This window comes from Canis lupus, chromosome 7 (assembly GCF_048164855.1).
Source record: "Canis lupus baileyi chromosome 7, mCanLup2.hap1, whole genome shotgun sequence".
NCBI classification, from domain to species: domain Eukaryota; kingdom Metazoa; phylum Chordata; class Mammalia; order Carnivora; family Canidae; genus Canis; species Canis lupus.
This window is the reverse complement of record NC_132844.1, coordinates 23078962-23087251: the sequence shown is the minus strand read 5'-3', so window position 1 is coordinate 23087251 and position 8290 is coordinate 23078962.

The following is an 8290-nucleotide window of genomic DNA, read 5'->3' as shown; positions in this document are numbered from 1 at the left end:
AGGTTGGGCTGGAGGCTGTGGATCTGGGCTCATCAAAGATGGGAGGTGCAGGTATGGGAGTGGGAGAGGCGACCAACTTCCAGGAGTGTGGGTAGACTTTCTTAAGAGAACCAGCTTGGGAGGGAGAGCTCAGTGGGCAAGACTCCAGCATCAACTCAGCAACTAAAATCCCCAGCCACTTTTGAAGAGCTGTTCTATTATATAGTTTGGTCAGCAGCTCAGCTCCATATTTTCACCCACCAGAACGTTCAGATCAATACTCCCAGTCCTCATGATTTACTGAACCTGAATTTCTCTAACTGCTCCATTAACTCTTTGGAAAGGTTTCTCCTTCTGTTAGCACTGGATCATGATTTTCCATAAAATTTGCCCTTGAGCAAGCATTCTCTCATTATTCTCACTAGGGAAATTGTCTCCCCTCCCACCCCCCATCACTCTCCATCCTTCTTCACTTTCTTTAGAGCTTTGTTTCACGAACCTGCATTTTGCCTGCTAATTAGTGTTTTTGAATATATACTTGCTATTGAGCTTGGAACCTATGGGGTTTTTCTCATGCCAGTTTGTGAGGTCCAAATTCTTTGTGTCAGTTCCTATTCCCCTAACTTGGTTATTAATTTAGGATCTTACCATTTCTATGTGCAGTAGAGACATTCGGGTGCTAACGGGCTTGGCGCCGTGGCCCTGGTCTCTGTGTACCCAGTCCTCTGCTCATGGTGATGGGAGCGTTTCCCTGCATACTGGGCACACAGGGGGCTGGTGGCCAGGCAGCCCATAATAAAAGGTGAATTCACTCACAATGTGCCCCTTTGTTCCAGGGAATATTTTGTTCCTCTGATCCTGAGCTTCAGCATCATGAAAAAGCATTTGTCAAGCCCCTAATTACCAGAGTGCTGCACTAAGCACTCCATAAAGAGTTTCACTGCCATGGTAGGGCCAAGGGTGATGGAGCCAGGCCTGGATGTAGAAGGAAATTGCTATGGTTCTGGCCCTCAGGCAGAGAGTCTTGAAATGTGACAGAAAAAAAGGATGTCTTTCCAGGTATACCCAGTAGGGATGGGGGCATGGAAACAGTGGTACATGTGGCAGTAGTGATGGTATAGACAGATACCCCCAGAAAAGAGGAAGGGTGAGCAAGCTGTTTTTTCCTCAGGAAGCCTGAAGGGTGAGCTCCTAAGAGGAAGTTACAACATCAGCAAGTGGCACCCTCTTCAACAGTTTGCCAGGGAGGAGAGAAAAGTCAAAGTCTCTACAAATTCAGCATTTAGCAAAGTGTCAGCATAGAGTTCTTACCTATTGAAGCCAATAATCTAGCTTGGAATGACACAAACAAATAAGAACATAACACATAACCACATAAAAGGCATAAATAAAGAAGTAGACACGCATGAAGGGCAAGAGATGTTTTGTGTATGGAAGAGTAGGCATGCAGAAGCCCCACAAGGGTACGGGGGGGGTGTGGTTAGATTAAATGGGTTAGTCCATAAAGTGCTTAGAGGAGTCATGGGTGAGTCCTTAGTGAGTGCTATATATGGGCCTGTTGAATGAATGAGTGAATGAATGAATGAATGAATGAATCAAGTTCAACTTTGGAAAGCTGGAGAAATATCAAGGTGAGTGGGTTTTTCCCTCTTTCCACACCCAATTGGCCGGTCCAGCCCTGGATGCACAGTTCAGGCTTAGAGGAGGTGCAGCTGCACAGAATGTCCCAGAAGGGCTGACCCAGACCATCTTGATGACGGACATGATTCATCTCCGGGTATGTGCCCCTGTGTAATGTGGCACACTATAACACAAATAATTCTCTTAGGACAATTCCTGAGGGCAGAGAAAGGGAGAGGGCACTCCCATTTTGTTTGCTTTGCTCCAGACCCTGGAGCAGGATGTTTTGGCTCTCTGAATTCCTAACCTGGACCCTTTCAGTGTGTGGTTTCTCTGGCGTCTGTGTTCTTTTCATACTGTGGCCACAGGAGGGTGGTTTTAATGCCCCTCAGGAGCTATTTGGATCAGATTTCTGGATTGGGCAGCCTTGAAATACTTTCTGCATTGTGTTAGAAAACATTCCCCAGGCAACAGGAGTGTAGGGAATCACTATTGACTACTCAGTGGCCAATGATAGATGATTTCCAGGTCCCCAAACTCTCCTCTGATGGGTAGAGCTCCACTGGGATTCACAGGAATCCCTGAAGTTCAACTTCAGACACCTAGAAAAACAAGGTCATCTTCTTCTGTAATCACAGAGTTGGGGGGATCCTGTTTAGCCATGTGGTCAACACTCTACAAATGTTGATCAAGTTCATTGAGCGGTTTATCTCTGCCCTCAGACAAACATGAGTTTTGGAAGAGTAGAGGTGTGTGGGGTGTGTGAGGGGTTTATCACGGGGAGATTTCTGCACAGATTTTCTAATTCCTCCTTCTGTGCCTTGTTGGATACCACAGCCCCTTCTCTCTCCACAGCTCCAAGCCATATAGGTAACTTTCCTGGCTTAACATTCACCTCTTTAAAGTTTTTCCTGATTAAGTCAAACATAGTCTCATGACTTTTGTATTTTTTTTAATTTAAAAATTTGGTTAATACCTTTTTAGGTATTTTGAAATTTCCTATGTATTGCTTAGTATGAGGTTTATCACACAATAAGCATGCAATTAATGAATGTGACTTAATTAGTAATATACCCAATAAACATTATTGATAACACTAGTGAGCCAGAAGACTAACCAAATAATTTTGTGAACACACTGTGTTACCCAAGGAATGACAGGGAAAGAGAAAAAGACTAACTCCATCAGTTCTCTTTAGCAGCAGATGTGTGGAAAGTGGTATATTCATATAGCACTTGCCTAGAAATAGATGTTGGTAGGGAGATCACAATGATTTTGTAGAAAAATACTATCGCATCTACTAAATTCTTTCTTTCAACACTCCTCTCACTTTCTAAGATGTAATATGTATCCTTTTTAAACTTTCAATTACCTGAAATGAAGCTTCATGCCCAGGGTATAAGGGCATCTGCTAACAATGATTGCTCGAGAATAAATGTGAGTTAAGAAAATGTGCTGGTAAGGCACCTTCATGAACGGCCAGTGTTTGTGGATCTTTGGGTGGAATGTTGCTCAGAGGACAGAACCTGTGTCCTAATCGTACCTGAAGTACCAGCATCCAATCCAATGCTTTGCTCAGAGTTGTGCATGGAATAAATGAATGGATATTTTAATTAGCTTGGCTATCATGTGTTTAGTGCCTATGAGTGTGACATATAGAGCAGGATCTCATGTATTTGTTTATTTATTTATTTATTTATTTATTTATTTATTTATTTTTAAAAGATTTTATTTATTTACTCATGAGACACACACACACACACACACACAGAGAGAGAGAGAGAGAGGCACAGGCACAGGCAGAGGGAGAAGCAGGCTCCATGCAGGGAGCCTGACACGGGACTCGATCCCGGGTCTCCAGGATCATGCCCTAGGCCGAAGGCGGTGCTAAATTGCTGAGCCACCAGGGTTGCCCCAAGATGTCATTTATAACATAAGAGAATGATTAAGCCAGAATGAATTTTGTGCTGTTATTTTTTAAAAATGACGTAATTTAGCCATATAAGTGGTAACAATTTTAAATTTGTATGATTGAGTTTTTTTGTAGAAATAATAGAACAATAATAGTACCAGCATATATATGTGTGTGTGTTAGGCACTGCTTTTTAATTGAAATGATTTTAACAGTAACCCTATGAGTAAATATTCTCATTTTATAAATGGGGAAGCTGAAGCATGGAGAAGTTGTGATTTTTTCTAGAGCTAAGTGTCAGAGGTGTGATCCAAAGCCAGGCAATCTAGCTCAAGAATCCAAGCTATTAGCCAGTAATTTATATAGCCTGTCAATAAGGATGAGAATCTATCCATACCGAGTACAGATAAAGACTAATTTCATATCCAGGCATTAAATAAATGTTTATTTGTCTATCAATTATGTACAATATGCAGGTGACAAGTTGGAAAGGAGTAGGGACACCCAAAGTACTTGTTAAAGTCATTTAAAAAACCTGAAGAACATCAAAAAGAGAAAGGAATAATGGTTGCTTCTAATCTGCCAAATTATTAATGTAGGACAGTGTACATATTTTTCCTAGTTGAAGATAAAAATCCTAGGAAATAGACAAAGAGGAATTGAGCATCCAGGAGGAGCTTAAGTGCTGATCCGCCCAGGAGATAATAACCTGGACACATTGTCTGTTATGGGTGGACTAAAATCATAGAATACAACCTTTAAATTAACCAGGAAGTTAATACATCTTCTTCAACTGATAAATTTCTGAGCTAATGTGATCAGCAAGATGGGACAAAGAGACCATTAGAACTACCATTTACACATATCATTAGGTCAGAGAGAATGTCCTTCCTTCGAACGTACAAGAAAAACAGTTTTGATTTAAAAAAACCCAACAACAAGATGTTTTGCAATATATTTCAGTAAGTTTTATAAAAATGTCCTAAGGAATAAATATCTATAAAAGTTTGAGGAAAACCTACAAGGATTTCATCCTGCATAATTGTGTGTAGGTAAGTTTTAACACATCCTATCACATATTCTAGATGGTATTTTTGATCTTTTAGTTCTTCAAGTTGTTTCTGATAATACCTTTTAATTTCAGTTTAATAGCCATAAGCCTTTTTGAAATAATAATACCATCAGCTCGCAGGTATATGGGTTAAAGGGGATGTCAAGTTTGACAAAAAACAAAAACAAACAAACAAAAAAACCTTTCCACTGGGCTAAGGCCGAGACCTCACTTTTGGAATTAAATAACTGAGACAGGGGATTCAGGTCTGTGGTTTTAGGAGTCAGTGGTGTAGTGTGTTGTTGGACTTGGCTGGGGGTGCTGAGTACTGTCTGGGGCTTTCCTGCATTTGACCACAGTTTCTCCTGTTGGTCCTGTTAGTAAGATACCTGTTTATTTTGGCTATGTTCCCGCCCCTACAGTGTGCCATTGAAATGACAGTAATTACTGTTGGGAAAAGCAACTTTTCTTCATGGAAGTCCCTATTAGTCATTTATTTCATTGACACATTTAAAAAACAAACAAACAAATAAACCTGTAATGGTAGTTCTGATCTGGTCAGATGGATGCTTTCCTTGCAGCTTTAGCACTGAGGTGCTCTTTCCCCCTCCCCGCCACCAGCTGCTGGGAGGGACCCCTTCCAGAAATTGCCAGAAATGGAGAGTTGTTTCATCCCTTCTTGGGGGCAGCCTGACCCCGATGACTGACAGATGGGGATACAAAGACCCCACCTCTTGGCTTCCCTTGGGATGACTCTGCAGGGTCATCCCGGCCTCAGAGTGTCTTTGTAGGATCAGCTGAGGCTTTTGTTGTGATTGAATGTAGTCCCCTTTCTCCTCCTGCCCAGTCCAGCTTTCTTCACTCTCCTACAGATGTGGTTCCCACATTGCTCCCCGGTAAACTTCCTGCACCCCAGTCTGCTTCTGGGAGACTTGATCTGTAACCGCCGGCCAGCATATTTTGGATGCTGAAGGATGAAGGTACACTGTGGAGAAAGATGCGTACAAACTTTCATAAGTCCTTTGGATAAGGGTGACAAATTTCTTTTTTCTTTTTTTAATATTTCATTTATTTATTCATGGGAGACACAGAGAGAGAGAGAGAGAGAGGCAGAGACATAGGGAGAGGGAGAAGCAGGCTCCCTGCGAGGAGCCTGATGCAGGACTCCATCTCAGGACCCCAGGATCATGACCTCGGTGGAAGGCAGATGCTCAACCACTGAGCCACCCAGGTGTCCCATAGGTGACATTTTTCTTATTTGCTTGAACTATTTCCCTGATCCCTACCTCCTCATTTTCTCCAACCTTGATTAATTCCTAATTCACACATAGGGTTTTCTAATGGGAGATATAATTTGTGCTCAATGTAAAAAAATTCAAATATTAAAGAAATATGTATACATACATGACTTGCCACTATAGCATGCCCACCAGATAGGCATCATTTAGAAGACCCAGAGTAACCCTCTGCATCCCTACACACCTGAGTGTTGGCTAGTTGTCCTTCATATATGACATTTATACCTTGATTAGTATCTCTGAAGATAAATGAGCATTGGCAATTAGAATGATAATGCTATTTGGGATTTATTTACAAGACATTTTCTATCCATTATACTGATTTATTTCTTGGCATCATTGAGAAAGTTTGGCCGTGTTAGCCCCATTTCATAGATGGAGAGTAACTTGCTCAAGACACTGGGGTTTGGGGAAATCACTTTCTGATAGGCTTCAATTTCTAGGATCAATCAATGGGCTCAAGCCCATCATTCAAAGAAAATAACAGAAGAGCCATGGTGTTTTGTGAAGTGGCACATTCTGAAGTCTCTGTCACTGAGAGAAGGATGTAAGCTCAGGATCAAAGCATCATCTTCAAAGAAGGGCGAAGTACTCGTTAAATAACTCCTGGCAACTGCTTAAGCACTAAGCATTGTAATTGCAGAGAGCAGGAGCAGAACTAAAAATAGAAAAGTGGATAAGGACAGGACCAAAGACATCATTGTCACTCAAACTTGAATGTCACTTTTTGACAGCATTTGAGCAATTGATTCTTGGTTTTCCATGCTAGGAATTCAGTAGTCACGCTTTGCTGTGACAGCCCTAGGAGAAGGAAAGGGCAGGACCCTGTAGGTGCCTGTATAAAGAATGGAGGGTGAGAATTATTATCAGCCTGTGCTGCCTCTTTTCTCATTGAAGTTCCTTTGAAGGCAAAAAACAGAAAGCCACTCAAGCTAGCCCCAATTTATGGAAATGTTAAAGGAAGATCTCTCGTGGATAAGACACACAATGAGACCCTGCTTAGCAAGACTGGACCTGAGAACTAGAAGGCCAGTAGGAGCTAAGTTTCTCTCTCTGTTTCCTAGAGCTGCATCAACTCTGTCTCTGAAGATCTCCTCTATTGACCTCTCATCTAAGCCAGTGTCCTCTGCATATACTCCTCCCGTTTACTTCATCCATCTCAGCTGCTAGTCCAACTCTACATCATGATCTCCAAGCTCCCGTAACCACCACTGACAACAGTCTCCATGTCTCTTAGGGCAAGTTCTCATATGGGAGATACTTGTCAGGCCATATTATGCTTTTCTCATAGTCTCTCTCGTAGCCATTTTGGATTGGTGTAGGGCTGTGGGGTATAGGAAGATGCAGAATGGATGGGGAAGACAATGAGACTTATTTATTATACCCTCACTTGTCTGTGTTTCCATCATGTTCTGCATCATGCTCCATGATCTAGTCTAGAATACACAAGTGGCTGGGTAATCACAGCAGTGAATCACTGTGTAGAGTGTGGTATCTACTCTAAATGGGTTTGTAATCTGGTTGATGTGATAAGGCAAAGCCCCAAAAAAGGAAACAAGTCATAGCAGGCAGTACCTGATGAGAGCATTGGATGACTGGTATAGATATTAGGGGTTTTAAAGATTAAGAAGAGAGACAAATCATTGTGTGTTGGGAAGTTCAAAGAGGATTTTTCAAGAGAGGTAGGGACAGAAGTGAGTCCTGAGGGACGGGAAGGATTTGGAGAGAAAGGGAAGAGGAGTGGATTCTAGATTGGGGCAGAGGAGGGGAGGGTGGGATGCATAATATATGTCCAGGGCACAATAAATAGGTCAACCTATCCTGAGCATAGAGTGTGTGTTGGAAAGTACTAGAAGGTAAGTTAGGAAAAATGGGGAGGAATAAAATTAGGTGGAACCTTGAATGCCAAGCTAAATAGTTTGGATTTTTTTCTGAATATTTTTTAGGGATGTTTGAGCAGGGTAAGGAATGGTCAGGGCAGTGCTCTAGGGTGACCCACTGGAGTGGACGAGGCCAGAGGCCAACAGATTACAATGTTGTCAGAAAGATCAGTCAAGAGCTTGAAGATGAGAAGATGGACTCAAAAATACTGGAAAGAAAATGAGATTTTTATGTTAAGGTCTCAGTTGCCTGTTGATTATGCATTTACAGGAAGAGAAAATAAGTTCAGGGAAGCAACTGACTGAAGCTATTGCCTTTAGCTACCTGCACCCTACATGTCTCTGGCTTCAGCCAGTAAATGCAAATGCTGCCAAATTAAAATGAACACCCAAGTATTAAGAACTTGTGCCTCCAGGTATACATAGGAAGTACAGTCTTCATAGAGTTCCTTTCTTGACCAGTCCAGGAGCTTGCCTGAAAACTCTATTAACTTACACAGAAAAGGAGTTTATTGGAAACATATCTTCTTGCTCATAAGTGAATGAGAAG